At 38.6% G+C, this 24,479-nt stretch overlaps 1 long non-coding RNA gene across 1 annotated transcript; it reads left to right on the top strand.

Annotated features, from left to right (window-relative positions):
- Positions 1-12,848: 12,848 nt before the first annotated feature.
- On the top strand, positions 12,849-19,970 carry LOC123619788 (uncharacterized). Its single transcript, XR_006728468.2, has 4 exons — positions 12,849-13,063; positions 13,835-13,994; positions 14,154-14,228; positions 17,840-19,970. It is a non-coding gene; the product is annotated as an uncharacterized LOC123619788 (long non-coding RNA).
- The last annotated feature ends 4,509 nt before the right edge of the window (positions 19,971-24,479 follow it).

The following is a 24,479-nucleotide window of genomic DNA, read 5'->3' as shown; positions in this document are numbered from 1 at the left end:
ATGCAGCACGTGTAGAAGAATTGGCCTTAGGTGAAAGGGCACACTCTTGTATTGTGAACCCTGGACAGATTATGGGGAGGAGGTGGGATTCTGAGGTTTTCCTAGTGGATCCCTGAAGAAATGGATTCCCTAGGTACATGAATGTTCTGCACGGTTCACCAAACTAACAAACTGTGAGAGAGTATGCCAGAACCCCTCTGAGTGTGCAGTACTGCAAGGGATGTTGGGAAATATCCATGTAATACTCTGAGAAGCTAGAATCCTTGTTAACATAGTTTGTCTTCTGCAGAACACATCATGTGTTACTAGTTATTAGTCTTTGGTTGGGAGAATAATACACTATGAATAGATAGTTTGCAGCAGGCTCTATAGTAAGATACAGGTATTGATTATCTAGTCTCAAGCCAACAGGACTGTCACAACTCAAGTAACTTGTAACAGGGGCCTCCAGCCCAGGGATTATGGGATTGTATCCTCTGATGAGTGGAAGAAGGTGTTCTGAGTTTCAAAAATCATCTTTCTATAATTTCCCTCATTTCTACCAGATACTCCTTTTCTATCCAACTCCTCTCTTTTCATTTTCCCAGGGATTCTCTTTCCTACTACCTTTGGATACAGATCTCTGGTGGGCTCTACTTGTCTATACCCTTGGATCAATTGGTTTGATCTCAATTCATCTTATTCTTAGATCCAGCCAAGTCTGTACTAAGGTATAAAAAGACTCTCCAGTGAACTAGATAATCTTGTTTGCTATTACTACTAGTTATAAAATGTTAGGGAGGCAACAGAGAATCTTCAGAAGACATCACAAAACTTTGGCAACCTCTAGGTCTGTTATGAAGTATATGTTTCCTGTAATGATTCAGTTACCAAGACTGAACTGGCAGCAGGAGTTCGTCAGTGGCTGAGTGGTGCTGAAGATCATCTCTGACCAGTCCTCAGAAGGCTTCAGATGTCTTCCAAATGTTTTCTTAACTCTCCCCACTGACTCCTTAAGTCATGGCTCAGGCCTGGATTCTACTAGATTAAGCAGACACTGGATAAGAAATCTTGCACCAGGCACAAAGTTAATGTAATTTCTTTTACTCAGAATTCTGCTATCTGTCCAATCTGGTCATCAATTCTCTTTTTCAAGGTTTGGCATCAATAGGGGAAAGAACAGATTAGGATGTCCCTCCTTTCTGAGTGATTCACACAATGTTTACTGAAGAAAGCAATTGGTCTTTCCATTTCGTTTGATAATCTGAATATTTTGACAATAGGTTCCCCAGTAGAACTCCAAAATTACGTGAATAAATGAATAGAATTCACACCCACTGAATACATACCATGTACTGTAGATTTTAATATAATACATCATAGCACAGACTCAAAAGGACTAGCACTTGGACTTGGAACCAAATTTAGGATTTTTCCATGCTACAGTAATTAACAAATGACAGAGCGATTTGACCACCCATACGTCCTGGCCTCTATGTAGTTTTCATTATCATAGCACAAGGCAGAGTTGGATTTTTACAGAAACATTTATTGTAACTACTTTGGACAACAATCTTCTCAGTTATTTCTTCTTAAAATCATAGAAGAAAAATAAAATATCTGTAAAAACCACTAGACTACATTTAAATGTAAAGGCTTAATTTTTTTAAGCATTAGGAAATCCACAGAGTCCTGATTTTTCCTTCTATGCTCCTATTCCTCCCCAGTTCACTTTTTAAATTAAAGTATAATTTATAAAGTTCACTCATTTTAAGGGCATAGTTTAGGTCTTTACATTTTAGCAAAACCCAAAATAAGTTAGAAAGTAAAACCACTTATTAAGATTTTTTAAAAAATGCACAAAACATGAATACAGAATAAATTGGGAAAGCTATCCATATTCCTCCAAAGATTCTAAACTTGAATTGATTTATTGATATGCTGCTTTCTACTTTCAAGGATCAGTTAATTCCTATACTATAGAAGGGAATTTGGAATAGAGAAAAAGATTAAAAATCACTTCATTTTATAAAATAAACACAATCTCAACATCAAATAGATACAGATAAAATGCCATAGACCAATCACACACATACATACAATTGTAAAGAAAAGATCCAATAGAATTTAGTAGTTTGTACAATAATAACCTACCATGTGTAATGGGGTTTATTCTAGGAATACAATGGGAGTTAACTCTAACATTGGAAACCTTAATGAAATAACATAATGAATACATTAAAAATGGAATATGTTTATCTCAAAGTAGGTCAAGTAAGTATCTGAGAGAATCCCCTCATTTTTTATTTAAATATAATAAAGCCAACCTCTTTGTGAAGTAAAAATGGAAAGAGCATTCCTTAATGTGACAAAGCATATCAATGCGAAATCAACCAACTAGAGCCTATTTAATAGTGAAACCCAAAAACATTCCCTGTAAAATCAAAAACACAGGTAATCCTTTGTCAATATTATTATTTAATAACACTCTGGAATTTCAGGTCAATATTATATGATATGGAGCTGGATTAATTGATGTATTAGGAAGGAAGTCTCAACTTTATTATTTTAGGATGACACTCTCACACACTTACACATTTTTACACATAGGCAACTCAGAAGACTTGACGTAAATATTCTAGGAATTAATTTTAAAGTTTAAGGAAATGGTAGGATAATCACACCTAGAAATGAATTTTAATATAATGCAAAAAGAAGTGGCACTCATGATTCAACCAACATTTACAGTACCCACCAAAAAACTTGACAGATTTCATAACATTCACAAAATAATACCAGAGAAGTAGTTTAAGAAAAGTGCAGACTGTCCTAGTAATGAGCTCTGGGGAGCAGTGAGGTGGTATAGAGTAGATAACTTCCTCAACATAAATTTATAAGAAGTACAAAAGCAAATTTTTTCTAAAGGTCACTTCGAGTATTCATCAAGGCATTTGTAAGTTATATTCATGCCCAGCGGTCGTATGGTGAAAGCAGAGAAGGGGCCAATCATGTATCTCGGATGTAGGGTTACCTGATGGTCTAGCTTGATTTAAATACAGATTAAGACAGAAGCAGCACAGAATTGGCCTGGGACAAATGGTTGTTGAGGTTGGGTGATGTGCACAAGAAGGTTCATTATACTATTCTGTCTATTCTTTTCTACTCTTGTGGATGTGTGAAATTCTTTATAATAAAAGGCTAAACAAACAAAATTAAAACAGCAGCTCTTAATATAAGCTCACTGATCCACAGAAGGGTTTCAGTGGCTCAATAGCTCTCCTGGAATCATATACAAAATGTTGTACAGATGGGCAGCTGTGCATTTATTCCAGGGAGCAGGTCCAAAACTCTGATCAGATTCTTAGGAGTGTATTTTGCTAACATAAGAGCAATTGGAGTAAATAGCATTCCTAACTTTTAGCCAACTCTCCATGATTTTTTTGTAACTAATGCTTATCGTTGAAATTGGGAAACAGATTTTAAGGCTATGATCTCTTCTTGCACAGACTCTGAAGTACAAATGAGACTTGCCAAACTGTGACGTTTGTTGGAATCATTGTGATAAAAGAATTCATGACTGACGAACCTAAGACCTTATAGGAAAACAGAGTTGAAGAAATTGAGAATGCAAGTGAAACCACTAAAGCTGTTACAATATGCTGTAAGGTTATTAAAACAACATAAATGGGGCAGCATGTTAAATAAAGCAAGTGAAAGTAATGTTTTATAAATCTTAAAAGAGTAATTATGGGCATCATAAAATTAATTTCCATTTGCCATTTCTAACTAGAGAAAATTATTCATCATCCCCCATTGAGCTGCTTTCACATTCATTTGCTCTACTGCTGATAACATGCGTTCTAGAAAGCTCTCCCCCTCCCTGCCTCCCACAGCCTAGTTTGTCTCATTCTTGGTCCAAATGTTCAAGACCTTTCAAATGTTGCCACTAGAACTTGTTGATTCCCACCTCCCAAGCCCACGATGTTCTAAAGGCAAATAGAGTGAAACAGCACTTCTTAAGAATGTTTGAACACCATCTCTTAGAAAAAGCTTAGTCCTGTGATGATTTTTTTTCTCAACTTCCAATAAATCACGTATAGTTTCATTAGAAAACGTCTACTCTGTCATTCACTTTGTCTCCTTTCCTTCTACAAGTAAATGATTTTTAGTGAATGAACAAAAGTCCACAAGTACAGCTGTGATGATGATGATGATGATGATAGCTAATGATTATGTTGTACCAGACACTTTTCTATGTGCTTTTTTTTGTATTAACACACGCAATTCTCATGCCAACCCTACAATGTAGTACCAGAAAGATCATCTGAAACTTAGAAATAGGTAAAAGAGAAAAGTGGGTGTCTTTCCAGAGTATTGTTGGGCTTGCAAGTTTGATTTTCCATTACGTGGATAGACTGTTTTACAACTTTGTATAGGCAGAGGATAACTTGTAGATTTGTGTTGAGTTGTAAATAATTCCTGTTGGGTTGGTGGACTAGAGAGTGTGTGTGGCGGGGGGGAGTAGTGATAATCCCAAAGGTTATGGTTTATTGTCCTCTTGGACATTAACCAATTTTGCTTCTAATCCATCTTTTATCTGAACCTTTGTTTATTAAATTTCTCCATAAATGCCTACTTTCTCAAATGCCCTTTGGACCAGTTTTAACATCTTACTCTTCCCTCATTAAAGAATGAGTTAGATAAAACCTTTGACAAGTTCACTTTTTTTAAACCTTTTGAAAATCATACTCCAACACTAAGCACTTGCATTATAACTTTTTAATGATTGTATATTACCCTGTTGTGTGGATTAGAGTCAATTTATTCAATGTGTTCCCCTGTGGTAGGATATTGAGGATGCTTCCACAATTATTCCTTTAGGGAAAAATTCTATATTAAATATTTTGTGGCTAAACTTTTGTATTTTTTTTGAATTATAACAGTACAAGTGCTATTTCTGGGTCAAAATTATGGAAGATTTTTGTAGACACTGCCCAGTTGCCCTCCAGAAATTTTGTACCAGTTTATACTTCAACAGAATATGAGAATACCCACTTTCATTTTTCAGATCCTGTTTTTCCCTGATGACGCTCAACAAGAGTGACTCATACACGTAATAAAAAAGGAGGAACTGATGAAAAAGTCTTAACAAAAATTTTGAGAAAAAAGAACTCAGAGTTGGGAATAATTTGCTGCATTATATATTAAAGGCAGATTGTATGACTTGAGAATCAACCAAGTAGAGTTGACAACACTTAAGTTATTCCCAAACTAATCTAACTAACATGCTGGATGGCCGTCCAGTTCTGCGTGGTGTAAAGAGAGGGCAACGGGATTATTTGCAGATGGAAACAAATTCTTTCCTACCCTCTCTCCCTTCCTCCTTCCTTCTTCTTTCTTTTTTTTTTTTCTCCCCACAAAACAAATCTGGATGCTCTACAAAACATAAATGGCCAATTAAAGGCCACACATTTTTATGTCATAAAGCATAACAATGCTAATTTCTGCGTGGAAAATATTCACAATCTTTATTATGAACACCTGACTATGGCCTTGTGCAAATAAATAACCCAGAAAACACCTAAATTTCAGCAGTGTCATTTCCTTCATACAGCTATAATCTATTTTTATAAAGAAAGTTAAAATTTATTTCTTGAAATTAAATAAAAAAGAAAGCTAAGTGAATTTAAAAATATTTTTAGTAAATATATGTTTTGAAGTACATGTAAAATGGCAGGTCCCTTTATCTTATTCGCTGAAAACTTAAGTCTATTTTCAAAGCATGAAAAATGTAAATTCTTTTAAAAAATTTTTTTTATTGAAGTGTAGTTGATTGACAATGTTAGTTTCAGGTGTACAGCAAAGTGATTCAGTTACACCCAGAAAAATGTCAGTTCTTTAGACTTGCAATTTCTTAGAGTTAACTGTGAGAACAAGTTCTATAATGCTGCTGTCACTACTACTAGTTTTACAAACTTTCAGTGCTTTATGAATATTCACTTTAATATTTAATGAGAGATGTCACTAAATCCAGACAAAGAGTGGGTTGCTGGAAATCTATTTAGGGCTCAAGGGACTCGGAGGAGGGGGTGGGAGAGATGCAGGGAGGAGAATCCAGTGCTTCCAGAAAGAAGTTAAATGCATGGTCTTCTTGCTACTGAAGAATTTCTAATAGAGTGAAAGCATGGACGCTTTGTCTTGAATACCTCACAGCTTTCCATTTAGGCCCAGAGTGATCTCAAGTTGAGAGAGAAATATGTATATGTTAACTAGTGTAAACTTGTTGATATACTCAAGGTTGAACATGAACAAGCCTAAGAGCCCGATGGTAGATTAGGCAGCCTTTGCCCCAGTCTCTGGGATTCCCCAGGGAGGTGGGGGCCAGGCAGAGAGAAGAGGAGAAGGTGAGCAGGGACTGGCTGACAACTCAGAGAATCCAGGGAGCTCTGCTCCCATCTCACCAAACTGCTAACCTGATGTCAGACCTGTGTTTGGGAGGGGGGGGGAAATCCCTGTTATGCTGTTCCAGGAACTGAGTGTTATTCTTCTTTTTGTGTTTACTGAATTTCCGCTGAAAGCACTTAGCTGTTTTGAGTTCTTAAACATGTTCCACGCTTTCATAACCATTAAGGTGAACAACAACCAAAGGGTCACCAAAGTCATTAACCTCTATGCTCAAATCTCCAGATGCTGGGGGATGTTTACCAGACCTTTTTCCCTCTGAGCCAGACCACTTTGGCACAGGTTTAGGGTGTTGTGAAAAAGGTTTTCTTGCAAATTTGCTCAAGAATATCCTCTTTTATGAAGACATACAAGTGGCCAATGGGCACATGAAAAAAAAGCTCAATATCACTATCAGAGAAATGCAAGTCAAAACTACAATGAGGTATTACCTCACACTAGTCAGAATGGCCTTCAATAAAAGGTCCACAAATAATAAATGCTGGAGAGGGTGTGGAGAAAAGAGAACCCCCCTACATAGTTAGTGGGAATGTAGTTTTGTGCAGCCACTGTGGAGTTAAAAAACTAAAATAGACTTACCATATGATCCAGCAATCCCACTCCTGGGCATATATCCGGAAAAGATGAAGAAAACTCTGATTTGAAAAGATACATGCACCCCATGTTCATAGCAGCACTATTTACAATAGCCAAGACATGGAAACAACTTAAATGTCTATTGACAGATGGCTGGATAAAGATGTGGTATATATACAGGTGTGTGTGTGCGTGTGTATGTATGTATGTATATGTGTGTGAATATATATGTATGTGTATATGTATACATATATATGTATATATATGTATGTATGTGTGTGTGTGTGTGTGTGTGTGTGTATATATACACATACATACATCCCATGGGCTTGTATCCCATAGGCTGTTGGGTAGGACCCAGCCATTGGGTGAGGACCCCTAAGGCTATTCCTCCTCTCTCATGAACATAAAACTGGAAGGGCCTTGTGGAATCTGGAAGCCTCAAGGCTGGGGAACTTACTAGGAGATTTTTTAATTCTTCCATATATATAATGGAATACTACTCAGCCACAAAAAAGAATAAAATGCCACTTGCTGCAACATGGATGGACCTGGAGATAGTCATTCTAAGTGAAATAAGCCAGAAAGAGAAAGAAAAATACCATATGATAACACTTATATGTGGAATCTGAAGAAAAGACACAAATGAACTTATTTACTAAACAGAAACAGACTCATAGACATAGAAAACAAACATGGTTACCAGGGAGGAAATGGGGTGGGAAGGGATAAATTGGGAGTTTGAGATTTGCAGATACTAACTACTATATAAAATAGATAACAAATTTCTACTGTATAACACAGGGAACTGTATTCAATACCTTATAGCAACCTATAATGAAAAAGAATATGAAAACAAATATATGTATGCATATGTATGACTGAAACATTATGCTGTACACCAGAAATTGATACACTGTAAGCTGACTATATTTCAATAAAAAAAAAAAGATTGAAAAAAAGAATATCCTCTTAGGCCAAAGGGTCAGACCTCCAGTCTGAAATACTAAGGATTTATTTCTAATTGAAATCTTTCAAGACAAAAAGACAGGTCTGGTCAGAAATTAAAACTGAGTCTAGAGTAAGGCTTCAATGACAAAGGGAATTTAAAGGATTGAGTTTTCCACCAACTATAAAATACAGTTTTAGGACACCTGAGTGTAGCTTTAATACAATGAACAGATTGGGTCAGTGAATAAACATGCATTAAGCTGTACAACTCATACTTTTTCGAACTCCAGTTGCAAGTACTCTGCATACCTAAATTCCCATGAAACCATTTTAACTGAAGAAAGGGGGCACAGTATGATTTTTCCTGAGATTCTCTGCCTGATTTTATTTTATTTTTTGAGGAAATCCATTTTCCTTGAAGTTCAGCATTCTCAGGAATGTGCCTGATGCATCATTTCTCACTTCCCTTACTAAGACCAGCCCAGTGTTCCAGCCCAGCACTTGGGTAGGGGTAGCACTTGGGATTATATATAATGAGTTTGTACCCTAAGAGTGTTGGAAACAGAATTATTTGTCCTGGATTAGGTAAGAGCAGGATTTGCCTCTGTGAGAGAAGTGAGATGAGATGAGAAACAGAGATGGCTTATTTCAAAACAAGTGCCTTGAGTATGTTTTCTTCTCCATCAGACATCAGATTTAACTTAACCCTAGACAGCCGGACAATTACTTAATTTCATGGTTGCCTTACACTTCACTGCCCTTCTGGACACAGAGAAAACAAGTGTGAAGTGGTAAATGGAAGCTAAATGGTCCTTTTCTGGCTGGGGAGGTGGAGACGAGGACTGTGGCTGAGAGGGTGTGGTCAAGAGTCCTGGGGAGTCACAGAATGGCACTCTAGGTCAGTGCCAGCAGGGGAAGAAGTGTCCCCACACAGTGACCTGTGGAGGCAGTGAAGCATCTTGAGTAACAAGAACCAGAGACAGACCATCATCTCCAGGCTCTTCCCCAAATGTCTTCTCTGCAGCCTTTTAAGATCTGATGTGACAGTCAGAAGAAAATACCAAAGGTGTTTTCTTGTGAGTGGAAGGTTTGATCTGGAGGACATTCAGGGAACTCAGTAGAAAGCAGTAATAGTTAAAAGGTCTGAGATCCATTGTTTCCAAATCATGTTGTTACCAAATTGAACTTTGATCCACTCCCCTGCCAAGCAGCAAAGCCAAGTTATTGACACTGGGTTGTAGTGAAGGGAAGTACAGTGTTTATTGCAGGACCCAGCAAGGAGAACAGGCAGCTCATGCTCAAAAGATCCAAACTCCCCGATGGCTTTCAGGGAAGCGTTTTTAAAGGCAACATCCGGGATGAGGGCTGCAGGGTGCATGACTTTCTTCTGATTGGTTGGTGATGAGTTAACAGGATGGTGTTTCAGGAATCTCAATCATCAACCTTCTGGTTCCAATCAGTCTGGAGTCATGTAGTCACCATCCTCCATCTGGGTAGGGGTCTTTGTTCCTGCAGAATAACTTGAAGACAAGTTGTCAGAGTGCTATGTATATGCTTTGAGAAGAAACTAGGATTCTGTTTTATTGCTGAACTATTGTCATTACTTTTCTTGCTCAAACTGCTTTTCCTTTATTTCTGCATTCCTTCACTTCCCTAATTAATAACTGCTTGACTTGGCTTTTTTGGAATTCACAGAATGCCTAGGAGACTAAAGCCATTTTCTACAAACAAGAAGCAGGGAACACAGAGGGACCTTGTTACCCTGGAGGGCCTTGCAGGGTCCTGCTCGCTTTCAGTATTACTTCAGATACTGCAGGTTGTGTTTCTGAAATAGCGAGGCTCAGGGTAGAAGTGCCCGAGCTTTCTGAATAGAGGTACCCTGCCTTTTGAAACGCTCTTAACCAAAGCGAATTTGACTTTTCTGCATGTTCCCAGTGTTCTTCTCATTTCTCAGAAACCAGTTTCAGGGATAAATAGTTATCTGTCAATTCCACTTGATTAAAGAAATGTAATATAATTGTATAATACTTCACTATTTCCCAATTACTCTTCTTCTGCCTGAGATTGCTGAAGGAGCATTTACCGATGACATTAACTTGTTGATCTAAATCCTAGGCAACTTGGTTTCCAAATAAGTCGACATTTATATTCTTTTCATGTGATACTGCAAATGTAGGTCTAACATTTATCATGGAAATAAGTATTTTATGCACATGGGCTTATTTTGGGATTTCCTTTCTTCTCTTTGCTTCTTAGGCTATTTTATTATGATATTGCAGATTACTGCACACTCTCTAGGGAAATTCTTTTCAGATTTAAGTATTTTCTATGACAACTTCTAAACCTGGTCAGAAATACTGGATGATGAAATATATAGATTTCAAGCTTGGCTTGGCATCAGTGTGAATGTGAAGCCCCATGAATATATCTTTTATACTAGTTAAAAACCAACACTAACAAAGTTAGCTTTAAAATGTACATTAATTATTGGTTATAAACTGCTAAATTGTGAAAAAGATTGTTAAATTTGTCAGGTGGACTGTACAGCTGAATGCCAGTCATAGTAATAATAATAATTCTGTGAAGAGAAGGAAAACTACCACATGATATTGCTTATATGTGGAATCTAAAAAAAAGGACACAAATGAACTTATCTACAAAACAGAAACAGACTCACAAACAGAGGACAAAATTATACTTATCAGAGGGTAAAGGGGGTGGGAGGGATAAATCAGGAGTTTGAAAGTTGCATCTCTTGGGGAGTGATGGAAATGTTAGCTATCTTGATTGTAGTGGTGGCTTCATTGGTGTACACATCTATCAAAATTCATTGAATTGTACACCTGAAATAGTGTACAATAGTGTAGTTTACTGTAACAGGAATTATACTATGATAAAAGTGTTAAAAGAACAGTTCTGTGTCCCAGGAGTTGAAAAACTCTTTTCCTGCATTCTCTCATTTAATCCTCATAATGCTTTGTGAAGTGGATATTATAGATTGTGAATGAAAAATGTTGCCTGCCGTATTAGTGAACAAAGGATGTTGCAGCCATCCAGCCCTACAGCTGCCCTGAAGGTGAGCCCTGAGGGAACTCAGGATGGAGACAAATGGGCTGCCAGCTGCCAAGCCCTCAGCCACTGCACAACCCCCAACAGTGCGCCACAAGGGACTCAGGATGGGAAAGTACAGGATACTGGTCCTAGACAGCTAAGGTGCATATCGAAGGAATGATTTCAGTGAGCCCAGAGTCTTGCATCTTCCCATACATAGAAAAGCGCTAAATTCCTTAACTTGAGATATCTGGTTTTCTTTAATTAGCAGTAATCCTTTAATATTCTGACTACTTGGTCTTTGTTGCAAAAATTCCTATGTGTCCTGGCTCCACCCTTACATCTTCAGTGCAGTCCCTCAGAGCTATCTGAGAAGCAGTCTCCTGGGCTTGAAGTCCTCAGAAAATCCACCGAATAAAACATAATTCTCAACTTTTAGGCTGTGCATTTTTTTTCCAGTTGATAAGATAAAGAAACTGAAGTTTAGAGGTTAAGGAATTTATCTGAATCACATAGCTAGTAAGAAGCAGATTCAAGATTTGAATCCAGGTTTTGGGGGTTTTGGTACCAATGCCTTACAGTCCCAGAAAGCCTCCTTAGTCAGATTTAAAATCATAAATATATAAATGTAGTCATACCTTTCCTTAAGATTCATTAGATCTCATTCTATGGTTTTCACAATTTTCTGATTTCTGATTAAAAATTTGTCTCTAGAATTACCATATATGTTGATACTTAGCATCAAGGAAATAGATGGTATGAGTACTCAACTGGATACTCATGCCTTTTTAAAGAAGTTCACAAATTTGTCTTTGCAATATACCTATATTTCAATTGGTGGTTGAAACAACATGATTAAAAAATGAAACTACACTTATGTCTACCTACCATCGAATTATTTTATTCTAATTTCTAGGGTTTCCAGATGGTATAAACTTTTTTTTGTCTCATTCCTGATTCCTTCCTGGATAATCTCATACAAAAGACCAGGAATTTTTTGTGTGTCTTCGAAATCAAATCTCATCCAAAGTCCCCCTGAACTTGATGGCTTATTCAATGAATGACACACCCGGCCGCTTGCAGGAACAGGTAACAGGCCTCCTGAATTCACTGTTGGCACTAATTGGTGATGATAACACAGATTTTTTATTCCTTTCTTCTCACCTCATTGTATTATTCTCGTCTGGATATGTATGTATCTTTTGGGGATTAGAAGGCTGATTGTGCCATTATTTAGTTTGATTTATTGGCAGCCATTTGGATTCTGAACGGTCTCATTTATGACGAATCAGGGCTCTAACTAGTTAATGGGATGGTGTCAGATTCCAAATGTCTGTGTTTTCATTCCTAACTTTGGTCCAGAAATAGAATTTAATGTTCAGAAGAATAAAATTACCCCAGCTAATGTTCAGTACACAGCACATTGACCAATATGGTTTCTTTGGCTGCTTTGAACTTCTTTGGATTGGCACATACTTAATTTTGTTTTCAAGGCTCCCATCAAGACCTGTTCTTACACTGTTGAATTGAGTAACCACTGAAAAAATTCAAAAGATGACCCTTTGACTTTTTATTTTATATTATTGTCTTGCAATAAAGTATATATAAAAGAAAAGCTAACATAGAAAAGAAAATCCACAAGATGATATATCAGAATTGAATCTCCTGTTCTTTGCAACTTCCCCAAGGCCAGTTTTCAATCTACATTGTTTTCACAATAAAGCAGCTGATATCACATAACATCTGTCGCTATGGTGACAATAGGACAATGACAGCAGGAAAACCAATAGTGTTTTTCTAACTTGGCCTTCTGGAATGTGTAGCAGACATGGAAGCAGCACACAGCAGTTACTGAAGGGAGAGGTCAGTGAACCCATTCAATGAGTCACCGTCTCTTCTCCAAATCAAGAAGGACAAGGGCCTTTGCCATCCATCCCTCCCGAGTTCCTGCCTGTGTCCAGCCTTTGCCTGTTTTACTTCCTGAATTCCTTGAGAAGAAATCAAAAGAACAACAATAAACATTGCTTGGAAGAAATGACAGAAGGTAAGAAAGAGGGATGGAGAGACTGTACAGGAAAATGGAGTTCGAGAGGAGGGCCATGTCCCAGGTCTTGGTCTAGCCCCTGGGATGTGCCCCGCCAAGTGAGGGTCCTTGGCCTCGCACAGGAAAGAATTCAAGAGCAAGCCATAATTGAGGAAAAGTAAATTTATTCAGAGAGCTACACACTCCACAGACTGAGTGTAGGCCATTCCAGAAGGCCAGGGAGGCCACGAGGCGTGGGGGTGGTTAAAGCAAAAGTAGATTTACACACTTCAGAGACAGAGTGCGGGCCACCACAGAAGGCAAGAAAAAAGACCTCCTCGAGGTGTGGGGTTGGGTGTTTAGTTTAAAGTAAAAGTAGATACACACTCCATAGACAGAGTGTGGGCCGCCTCAGAAGGCAAGAGAGAAAGTGACCATTAGGTACAGAGCTGTTAGTTTTCATGGGCTCGGTATCTTCATATGCTAACAAGTTATAGGGTTATTTCAACTATTTTGGGGACGGGGCTGAGATTTCCAGGAACTGTGCCACTGCTCTCTTTTTGACCTTTTATGGCCAGCCTTGGAACTGTCATGGTGCCTGTGGGGGTGCCATTTACCATGCTAATATATTACAACAAGGGTATAATAAAGCTCAAAGTCTACTGGAAGTCAGATCTCCCGCCATCTTGGGCCTCGAGATCTACTGGGAGTTGAATTCTCCACCATCTTGGTGCTAATTGCTGTGTCATTCCTCTAATGGCCATTTCCTGCTCCCTTCCTTCCTGTCTCAAGGTGGCAACATAAACATTGCTAGAAAGAATATGACAGAAGGCAAGAAGCAATGTCCTGTCTTCAAATGATGTGAATTGAAATAAGCCCTGTGAGAAGAGAGAGAAAGGCAGTAAGAATTGCATCCAGGTGTAAATGGGGAGGAAAAGAAGGCAGCATGGAGGTGAGGCTGGCTCTCAGCTGTATGACAGTTAACATGGCCTCAGTGGTTAAGTTTACAGTGTTAGCTTTTTGTATGGTAACATACCTATGTGCACCCCGGCTGGGAGACTGACAGAGCATGTTTCTCTTTCTCTTTATATAAATGTGGTCTCTCTGCAAGGCTTCCTCACAGCATGGTGATCTCAGGGTAATTGAATGGCTGAAGACTTCAAGGACACGTGTTGCACCTTCATGAGTGAGTATTTCAGTAAAGAAGGCAGAAGCTGCATCATCTTTCACGACTTAACCTTGGAAGACCAGCAGAATTGCTTCTGCTATGTTCTTGTTGATTACAAGTGAGCCACAAACCTGCCCAGACTTGAGAGGAGGGAAATTAGACTCCACCTCTTGATGGGGGCAGGCAACAAGGTTCTAGAAAGCACGTGGGATGGGAGATATAGTTGTGGCCATCTTTGAGAAATGCCATCTGCTACTGGTGCTTTATTGGGCAGGATAGAAAGGCCATGCCCATGGTGTACGGGAATGCTATAAACTTTCAACATGTGGGAGCAGGTGTGTGTGGCAGAGGTGATAAGTGATGGGGCCCTGTGTCATGTATTTGCCCTTCCTGCACGATGTACATTCTTTCTCTAGTGCTTGTATAAAATGAAAGTGCCCTGCTAATAATGTCCCCATTTTGTTTTCTTCTTCGACAGACCACATAAAGTCTGCGAACAAAAAAAAAAACAAAAACAAACAAAAAACCCAACCCCTCCCCCACACAAGATCCAGTGCGACTTAAAAGAATGAAACATAGGAAGAGAGAATGTAGGAGCACATAGAAAGGGGTTTGGGGGAAAAAATAGCCACAGGCTGGTTACAAAAGACGTCATAGGAACCTACAGCTGTAAAGGAGACAAAAGGCAGAGAATATCTGTGTATCTTTGGGGGTGGAGGCTGTACGGGGGTAAACTTCTTAGAAAAGAGAGTAAATAATAAAATTGGACAGAATTTCTTACATGGAAGTTAAAAGCTTCAGTATGGCAAAGGAAGACATTAAAAAAATCAAAAGTCAAACAATCAAATAAACCGGGAAAAAATGTTTGCAATAAACTTAGTAAAGCATTATATTTCAAAGAGCTTCTAGCAAATGTGCAGGCAACTTAAAAACGATCCAATAGAAAAATGGCCTGAAGATAACAACAGGCAGTCCACAGAAGAGAAAGGGCAATGTCTGATGAGTGTATGAACCTCTGTCATCTGGGAAATACAAATCAAAATAAAAATATGCTACCATGTCTAACTGTTAGAGTCTAAAATTAAAAATGATAATATAAAGTGCTCGCTAGGTTATGAGGAACTCACATGCATTGTCGGCATGATTGTAAATTGCCATAATTTGTACAAAAGTTATCTGTCATTTTTATTAAAATTGAAAATGCATCTATCTTTACCATAGCAATGTACACTTTGGAGAATATATTCAACAGAAAAAATTATTTGCATATAAATATATATGCTAAAGAATGTTTACTATGGCAATTTTCTTATTTACATAAACTAGAGAAAAATCGAAGGTCTATCAACAAGGTAGTGATTAAGTTTTTTAAACAATGGAATTTAAGTCTACAGAATACCGTGTAGTCAAGTAAAAGTATTTTACCAAGTAAAATAATGAGATATATTTCTGTATCTTGTCTTAGACTTATATGAATATATAATAAAGTGAGAAAAGTTACAGAATAAATGTATATATACATACTATAGTTTATAATATGTATAGTATAAATGATATTCATATACATATCATATACATGATATACATATAAATGATAAATGTAGATGCATATGATTATTTAAACAAAAGAAATATAAAAGAAATCACTTGAAATTGTTAGTGGGATTAACAAAGTGTTATTAACACCCATTTGGGATGAGATGGGAGGGAAATTTAATTTTACTTTATAAACATTTTCATCTCTGGAAATGTTTCTGCTAGCACGTATGGGTGCTTGACTCAAAAGACTAAAGAAAAGGAATATCCTTTGCATGTGTTGGCTAGTTCAGCTCCTGGTCAAATAAATATCTATCAAGTGAATAAATGAATATCTCGGATCCATTGTCTCTCTAACATATGTCTTTGTTTTCTGCTTAAAGGAAGTCAGATTTCTGCAGTTAAATTCATTTTAAAAAAAATCATAGGGAGAATACTTTTGCTCTTCCCATGAGGAAGGTTATTCTAGTAAATTAAGTTTCTGTTTTGATAATTCAGGTCTCTACGTGTATCATTAAAATAATTCCAGTAAAAAGAAAAAAAAAAAAAAAAAAAAAACCCAAAAAGTGTAGACATCTCTACTGCTGCTTTATTTAGTTGGAAAATCAAAGATTTGCAGCACAGATTTTCTGACTTGATTCAGTTTTTCTGCCCAAATTGACTAGAAAATTCTCATTTCATGCAATTATAGATCTTTATTGCCTTTTATTATAAAATGCTTTCCTTAAGGAATAGACCGTTATTTAGAAAGGCTAGTTTTCTGGAGTAATTTAAAAAATTATAGCTAGCACGTTATCCTTTTGAAAATGGAATTTGAACAAAATCCAAGAACAGCTTAAAATTCAACTTCCTGCCTTGCAGGACTTCATTATAAACCCATCAATACTAATAACGTACCCAGTCAGAGTCTGTGTTTGTACTCATTGTGTTATTTTTATTACCTGATTACAACAATGGCTTAATTTTTGATGAAAATTTTAGTTCTCCCCACCCACATGATTATTTCCATTTGGACCTGTGGGGTCACTTAACTGCCCTCATTCTCAAGAGGTGGGGGAAGGCACCTCCAACACTTTCGCCTCTTCCTTGGCATCCAGATTTCCTATTACTAATACCTGGGACTATGAGTTCTTTCCACATAGCAAACAGGAGCAGGATCTTCTCTGCAGGTAAGGGATGAACCTATGCCTCAGCTCCTGGGCTGCTCCAGGAAGGCAGAACATCCACTAGACAAAGAAGCTTCCCATGAACTCCTGCTTCTCCAACTCCTATGTCCCCATTGGGGAGCTCTGCAGAAAGGCCACGCCCCTGTGGAGGGAGAGGTCACTTTATCTCCCACCTGCAGACAGGCTGGGAGGGTCATGCAGGCCCCGCAGGACAGCCCACATGGCTAGAAGCAGGAGCACCTCCGGTGACTTTGAGAGTGTAGGTCACAAGAAATATGATACAATGCAAGGGTTTCTGTGCAGATAGGGAATATTTCCAAGGGAACGGAGGGGAGCTCAGTTCAAAGGTCTTCTCACCTGCCGGACTAGGAGACATGCGGCCCTCCTGAGCCAGTGACAGGCAACCCACAGGAGGCTCAGAGCTGCGGGGCAGACTGCAAACTATGCATTTTCCTCTGAGGACAGGCTTTTTCAGAGAGATCCGGACACCAAGGGAACCACTTTAATTCTGTGTAATTAGAGAGTGAGACAGAGCAGAAATTCATTTGAGCAGTTTCAGTGTATTGAGCTGTTATAGGAAGCCTGGAAATGCTGGGCTGCTGGCATTGTGTCATATAATGAGGAAATGACCATTCCAACAAGGCCAGCCTGAAACAGAAGACGAGCCGGGTACCGGGTGCCAGTGGAAGAAAAAAGTCCAGACCAGACCAGGAAAAGGATAATTCCTTGAACTGTGTCTGGCTAATGATTTTACTGATTCCCAATGAGGAGGGATTGAAAGTTAATAGAAAAACCACAGGATGTTCGATTTGTAGTTGCAATGTATTAGCATATATATTCATGTTTAAGTTACTTTTTAAATAATTTTCTGTCATTCTTGTTTGTGTCTGTGTGTGTGGAATTATGCCTTTTTGTCTCTCTCTGCAGATGTAAAGCATGTGGAGGCTGCCTCAGTCTGAGGGTCCCACAGGTATTGAACCTGTTATAGAGAAGCCACGGTACCACGCAGATTGGTTGGTGCACAGACTGCTGGACTCACCCAGCCTGGGTCCTCAGTGCTGCCCAGTGTTCCTCTCAGATGCTGTCAAGTATGCAGCTCCCTCATCCATCCTTGACCCAGGTGCGTGGGCCAGAGAGGATGCAGGGAAGTGATGAAGTCATGGGCAGTTATTAGCCCACGCCATACTAGCTGATCAATTGAGGAAATAAGTCATAAAGTTCAATTCTGGTCACATTGATACATTCTCTAAGGCAAGGTTTTAAAGACTCATTGTTGTCAATTACAGATTTTGATTCAGAAATAGGTCTGCAGTAGGGCCCAGAAATTGGCCTTTCCAATAAGGACCTCAGGTGAGTCTGTTGCAGGTGGTCCACGGCTCACAATTTGAGAAATGCTACTTTAAGGAGACTCTGGTCCCTGAGCTAAGCAATTTGCAGATTTATTACAGAGTAAACAATTGACATTTCATGGCAGGTATTTCCAGGCTAGGTGTGTAGAAATGAGCTGAGATAACAGGTGTTGCCATTAAGCAGACGTTTTTTTGGCCCAGTCAGTCTGTCACTCTTCGGGCTGCTGTAAGCATTTTCTACACTGTGTAGTGATTTCCTTCTTGGAGATGCCAAATCAGCCTCTGATAAATATGGAAAGGGGGAAAGGAATTTTCATGCAGATTAAAAATAATACCCCAAGTTCAGCCTCTCCACCACTGCAAGTAAATTTGATGGAAATAAAAGCTAAAATAGGCAGAAATGAGGACCACTGCACAGTAAAAAGGCACCATGGGAGTAGTTGTGAAAAGGGCAGCAAAACACACTCTAGAAAAAGAAGTGTCAGCTTCCTGGGCTCTGTGGTAATTTAAAGGCCCACAGGACTCCCTTCTCTCCACAGGCAAGTTCCTGTTTAGCCACTTGAGATAATATCATATATAAGTGCTAGTGTGTTAAATTTTTTTTCTAAGTATATAGTTACAATAGAAAAAAAAATTGGTGTGCTGGCAGGAATAAGAAATCAGAGTTCTTCTGAAGAGACCTTAAAAAAAAACAGGGCAGGATACTTTCTGGAGACCCCATTTCTTCTGGAGCTTCCTTACAATGGGAATCAGGAGATTCATCCTCCTTGATCTCTGGTCTATGGAGGATGTTTTTAAGTTGGCTTGTCCCCAAGAGATGATAATTAAAGGTGATTTTAAAGTTCTTCTCCCATCCCCTCTGATACATTACTGGTAAGGCCAGCTCCTGATGCCGATTGTAACTCTGACCTGGCTCAGTGCAATCTCACAGACACCCTGAACCTCAGCTGTAATGATTTGCTAACATCAATACGTCATTTGAACGTTATCTCCTTCAGTCACTCTTTGATGAAGATGATGATAATCTATGAGGAACAAGGCACAGCGAAAATGAGGCAGGTGGGGAATAGGCAGATAAGACACAAAAATTTCTCGTTCCTGATCTTGAGTATCTTCATGGTTTGCCTGTGGTATCTTCCTGACCCCCGACTTCACATATACCCTGAGCAAGCTCACTGCTTGGAATACACAGTAGACTCTTCCCAGATACTGCCTGCACGTCAGCAGTGCTCTATTACTATTGAGTAATAGCAGACTTAGCACCTATCTTTCTTTTTAATCGACCTCATCTCAACTCTTGTGTTTAAAGGCAGTTCTTCTTTTTTGGGGTGTACTCCAGGGTAGCATAGCAATCCCATGCCACCCCTTGTTCTCTGTTCATGCCAACAGTCCATGCCTGGCGCAACTATGTTTAGGTGGCTGTGGGAAGCACCTTGGGGGTGAGATGAAGGTACAGAGAGAGGAAAGTATAGACACGAAAGAGCATCCTTTCTGAGAAAAAACAAACCAACCAACAGATCCCAAACCTGTGTTAAATAGAACAGGTTCTACTGCTTAACATGTTGATGATTATTTCACATCATTTACTTGTTCTGAGTCTGTTTCCTCACCTGTAAATGTGAACAATAGCCACTTCAATGATTGTCCTAAAGATCAAATTAAATAATTAGAGTTGTTACATTTAGCAAATAAAAATAAAGTCAATATATGCCCCATGCAATATACTGAAAAATTATTTATCTGACATTAAAATTTGCCTGGTGTCCTGAGTGTTTTCTGATCTCTCTAGAAATAGTATGTGGTAACAGTAGCCATTTTCTGAGTGCCTTTCATGTGCCAGGGACCCCTAGGAACATCAATTACATTGGCCATTATTTCAACAGAGGCTCAAAGCAGTTATAACTAATCCCATTTTGCATACAGGATGTGGAAGTTTTCCAAACTCAAATAGCATAGTCAAGAGTTCAAATCCACTATATCATGCTGATTCCTTAGTAGATGAAAGCCCTTTGAAATTGGAGAGTACCCAAGTGCTTTATTGTTACAAAGGGTCTCTCTGTGCTCATGACTTCTATCCTGGGTACAGCAATAGGGGCTGCAGAAAGTAATGGGAATATAGAGATGAAGAGGTGTCATCAAGTGTAGGAAAAAGCCTGTATTTGTTTCTCAACTTCTAGGATGATTACTCTTGCCGGGAAATCTGTGTGTCAAGGCAAGGGCGTAGGGGCTCTGTAACAACGTCACAGTGTGTGGTGCAACGCATGGGATTATCTACTACTAAGCCCAAACCAGAGCAGAGATCTGTTGACTAACTGGGCTTGAAAACAAATTAGTTATGTAAGCAACCATATTCACATCTTTACATTCTCAGTAACCCCTTGCAAGGACTGAGGTCACGTTGCGGTGGAATGGTTGTCTGGACATCCCTACCTAAGGGCTAGAGTGTGAGCCAGGCTTAACCCAAAGTGAGCGGGAGGGCAGGTGGGGGTAATGCTAAGCCAAGGAGAGAGCCAGGAAGGAGAACCAGGACAAGGCAGCCCCAGGCAGAGGGTGAGATGTAGGCTCATGCAGCAAGTTCTAAGGCAGAGTCAGGTAGGTGACCCCTCATAGCAAAGTTTTACAACTCCTCATGTACTACTGCCCTTGCTTTTACCTGCCACTGCCAGATAATAGGAAAGATTTTTTCCCCCCAGTGAAAATGCTAGGAGTATTAAAATTTATATAAAATACTAAATACAGTTTGAAGATGCTTATAATAACTAGCGATGGTTCAGATTTTTAGTTTAATCTAGTCTATATACTCTGTATATAGTATACATAGTATAATATATATGTGTAGTATATATTGTATATACTACATATACTATATATATGTATATACTACATAGATATATATACACACACACTATACTATATATTACTATATGATGGGCTTGAGTTACAAATGGGGTAAACCTGTTTTTACCTTGTTTGGTCTCTTTAAATCTTAATTTTTCACTTAAAAAATCTATTTGTACTAGTCGAGAACAACAACCTTGCCTTTTGTGATTTACAGTAAGCACAGTGCAAATATTTAACAAATAAGTATTATGGAATAGATTGTTTTGCACAGCATGCATAAGATATTTATGGATTTAAATTTAATTTGAAAACATAATGAACTCAAGGTACTATTCCCAACACAGTTGGGTAGGTAAAGATTAAAATGTCATAGTCCATAAATTTGATCTGTCTTTAAGTGTGTATTATGCTGTTGTTAAGTCAAAGAGTGTCCCCAGAAAAGACTAACAAAATTTCCAATCAGAAGGGTATTTTTTTTTTAATATCACACTTCCAAAAGAAATTTAGAAATAGGGCTTTTGCTCTCACATAGTAACCAGGAAAAATGACCTGACCAAGGGCTTGAAAAAGTTAGCAGTGATTTCAGTTCCTTACAGAGGTCTTATCTTCTATCACAGCCTGCTTAGCACTCTTGAGTTGTATTATAAAGCATTCTGGCTGATCTACTTAGTTAGATGGATGGTGAGATTATTGCTGCCTTCTTAGTCTACATGATGGTGGACTCTGATCAATTGCAATGGTTCTCTGTGGCAGAATGCCTTCCCGTTGCCAATGCTAAGAATCCTATTTAATGGCAAATTACAAAATCTCTGAGTAGCTCCCAGCTGAAATAGTTTGTTTGTGTTCTCTATAACAAATCCCTCCTTTGAAGTAAGTGCTTTTCTAGAGGAGACTGTAGGCATTTAAAAAATCTGGGTCACCCCTCATGCACTACAGAAAGAAATTTATGATAGACTAAGGCCTAAGGACCCATCTGTAGTTATGTGGGAACTGTGGGAGGTTGTAAATAGAGTCTGTGGGGGGCCCAGAGCCGCTTTCAAACCTTGACCCTCGGCACCATGGTTGCCAAATACTAAAAACTGTGGGTGGGAAAAAACTGAAAAATGGGGTCTTTATGTAAATACACAATTAGAATGCTAATCATATTCACATTAATACTGAGGACTTTAATATTGAGGAAAGGATGACAAAGGAATTGGGTTTATTGGAGGATCATTAAAACGCAGCAAATAATATTTTTTTCCCAAACACTGACCATTTTTAAAGGGACAGTCATATTAATTTCTTTTTGGTTAAAACAAGTCACATTGATATTTATTAGGGCCAAGGGTCATTCACAATACTTACTTCTGATTGGTGAAGGATTCAAGCAGCAGAAGGTAAAAAGCTTACTTTCAAGGTTATCAAAGTCACCCAAGTCAAACTCAGAGACCCTCTTGGTACTTTCTACTTTCTTTATGTTTATTTCACTATTTTCTAAATATTTTATAGTAAACACAGTGTATGGTGAGGCAGTATACAATGATGGGTAAGAGTGCATACGTTGGAGCTAATCTCACAGTTAGACTACCAACTACTGGCTTTGTGACCTTGGGAAAGTTACGCCTCCTCTCTATGTCTCATTTATTTACCTGTGCAAGGGGTTTTATGTTAGAATATTACTAGAATGCTGATCATATTTTCAATAGCAATGAATATTTTAATATTTTAATCAACAATGGATATTTTGATATTTAATATTGATAAGGTTGTTGTAAGCACTAAATCAGTTAACACAGCAAAGTAACAGCATCTAGCATATTAAAATCTTCAATAGATATTGGGTATTATTGATTCTTACATAATGACTTAAACAAAGATGGACTCCCTGTAACTGAATCTTTAGTGTTACTTGTCATTATGATTACCAGTGAGCATTGCCAAATTCATTTCTACCATCTAACAGCTTCTGGATGACTTCCTCAGACTGACATTTTGCAACCTGGGCAACACCTCCAGCATCTTCTGAGCTTCTACACTTTGCCTCATGAGCTTACAGACCAAATACAATGAGGGGTACACCAACAACGCCCTGAACCTGGATGTCACTGGTTTACAGGTGTATTCGTTCTGTAGGGCTGCTGTAACCAAGCACCACAGACAGGTGGTTTAAACAACAGAAATTTATTTCTTCATAGTTCTGGAGGCAAGAAGTCCGAGGACAAGGTGTCAGTTGGGTTGGTTTCTTCTGAGGATCTTTTTCCTTGTGGATGGATGTCTTCACATGATTTCCCCTCTCTGCATGTCTGTCTGGGACCAGATCCCTTCTTTCAATCCTGTTGGATTCAAGTCCACACATATGACCTCATGTTACCTTAATTACATCCTTGAGGCCCTGTCTCCAAATAAGGTGCATTCTGAGGTACTGAGGACTTCCCCACGTGAGTCGGGGGTGGGGTGGCACAGTTTAGCTCATAACAAGGAGTTCTGCTTTCTACCTGGGAGGTGGGAGAGAAGGATGAAGGCCCTACAGCTGCCTGTCAGCAGATTCAGTTCAATTTGCCTCGGGGTCTGGCATCAATCCTGCTCTCCCTCAGAGGATTTTATGAAGTTCTGGTTCTATAGCTCAAGTGACTGCTAACATCATATCATTCTTGCTGGAAGTCTTTCTCTGGCTTTCTGACCCAGTTCTGATAATAACAGTGGCGAACATGTCTAGAGCACTTACTCTGTGCCAGGTAGTATGCTAAGTGTTTTATCTGTATTTTCATTTCCTTCTTGAGGACTCTATGATCCACTTAATCTATTCTTGAGGTACCTAAAAGAAACATGGTCCACCATCAAAAGATAATTTTTAAATTGCCATATTCATTGCTAGAGTTTCCTCAATACCATAAAGATTAAATACATAATATAGAAGATGACATGTATAAGATTTGATATCTATCTGTCTGTCTGTCTATCTATCTATCTATCTACCTATCTATCTATCTATCTTTTAAGGGCAATATTCTTAAAAGCCCCCTTCCTCTCTTATCTTCTTTTCTAGTATCCCTAGATCTCCAGTCTTTCTTTTCTCCAAAATCCTTGAAAAAGCCTTTCCTTGTCTTAGTCCTAGCACAGGCGCATCTTGAGTTATATCCCTCCTGATCTTCTGTCCCAATTCTATATCACAAAGGCCCTAGGAACAGCTTTGGCAATAACAGAGTCTTCCTTGGAAGATATGGAAACAAAATAAATGGAAAGGCCACCACCAGAAGCTTCTTTGATAAAGAGAAGGAAAGGCCGGGCATTCTCAGGCTCATAATTTGTCTCTTCATGTGAGCATCACCTTCTTTAATCTCTACACCAACTCTGGGCTGGGTTCTAGTCTTATCTCCATTTTCCCAATAAGTAAA

Source organism: Camelus bactrianus, chromosome 8 (assembly GCF_048773025.1).
Source record: "Camelus bactrianus isolate YW-2024 breed Bactrian camel chromosome 8, ASM4877302v1, whole genome shotgun sequence".
NCBI classification, from domain to species: Eukaryota; Metazoa; Chordata; class Mammalia; order Artiodactyla; family Camelidae; genus Camelus; species Camelus bactrianus.
This window is presented reverse-complemented; position numbering and strand designations above follow the sequence as displayed.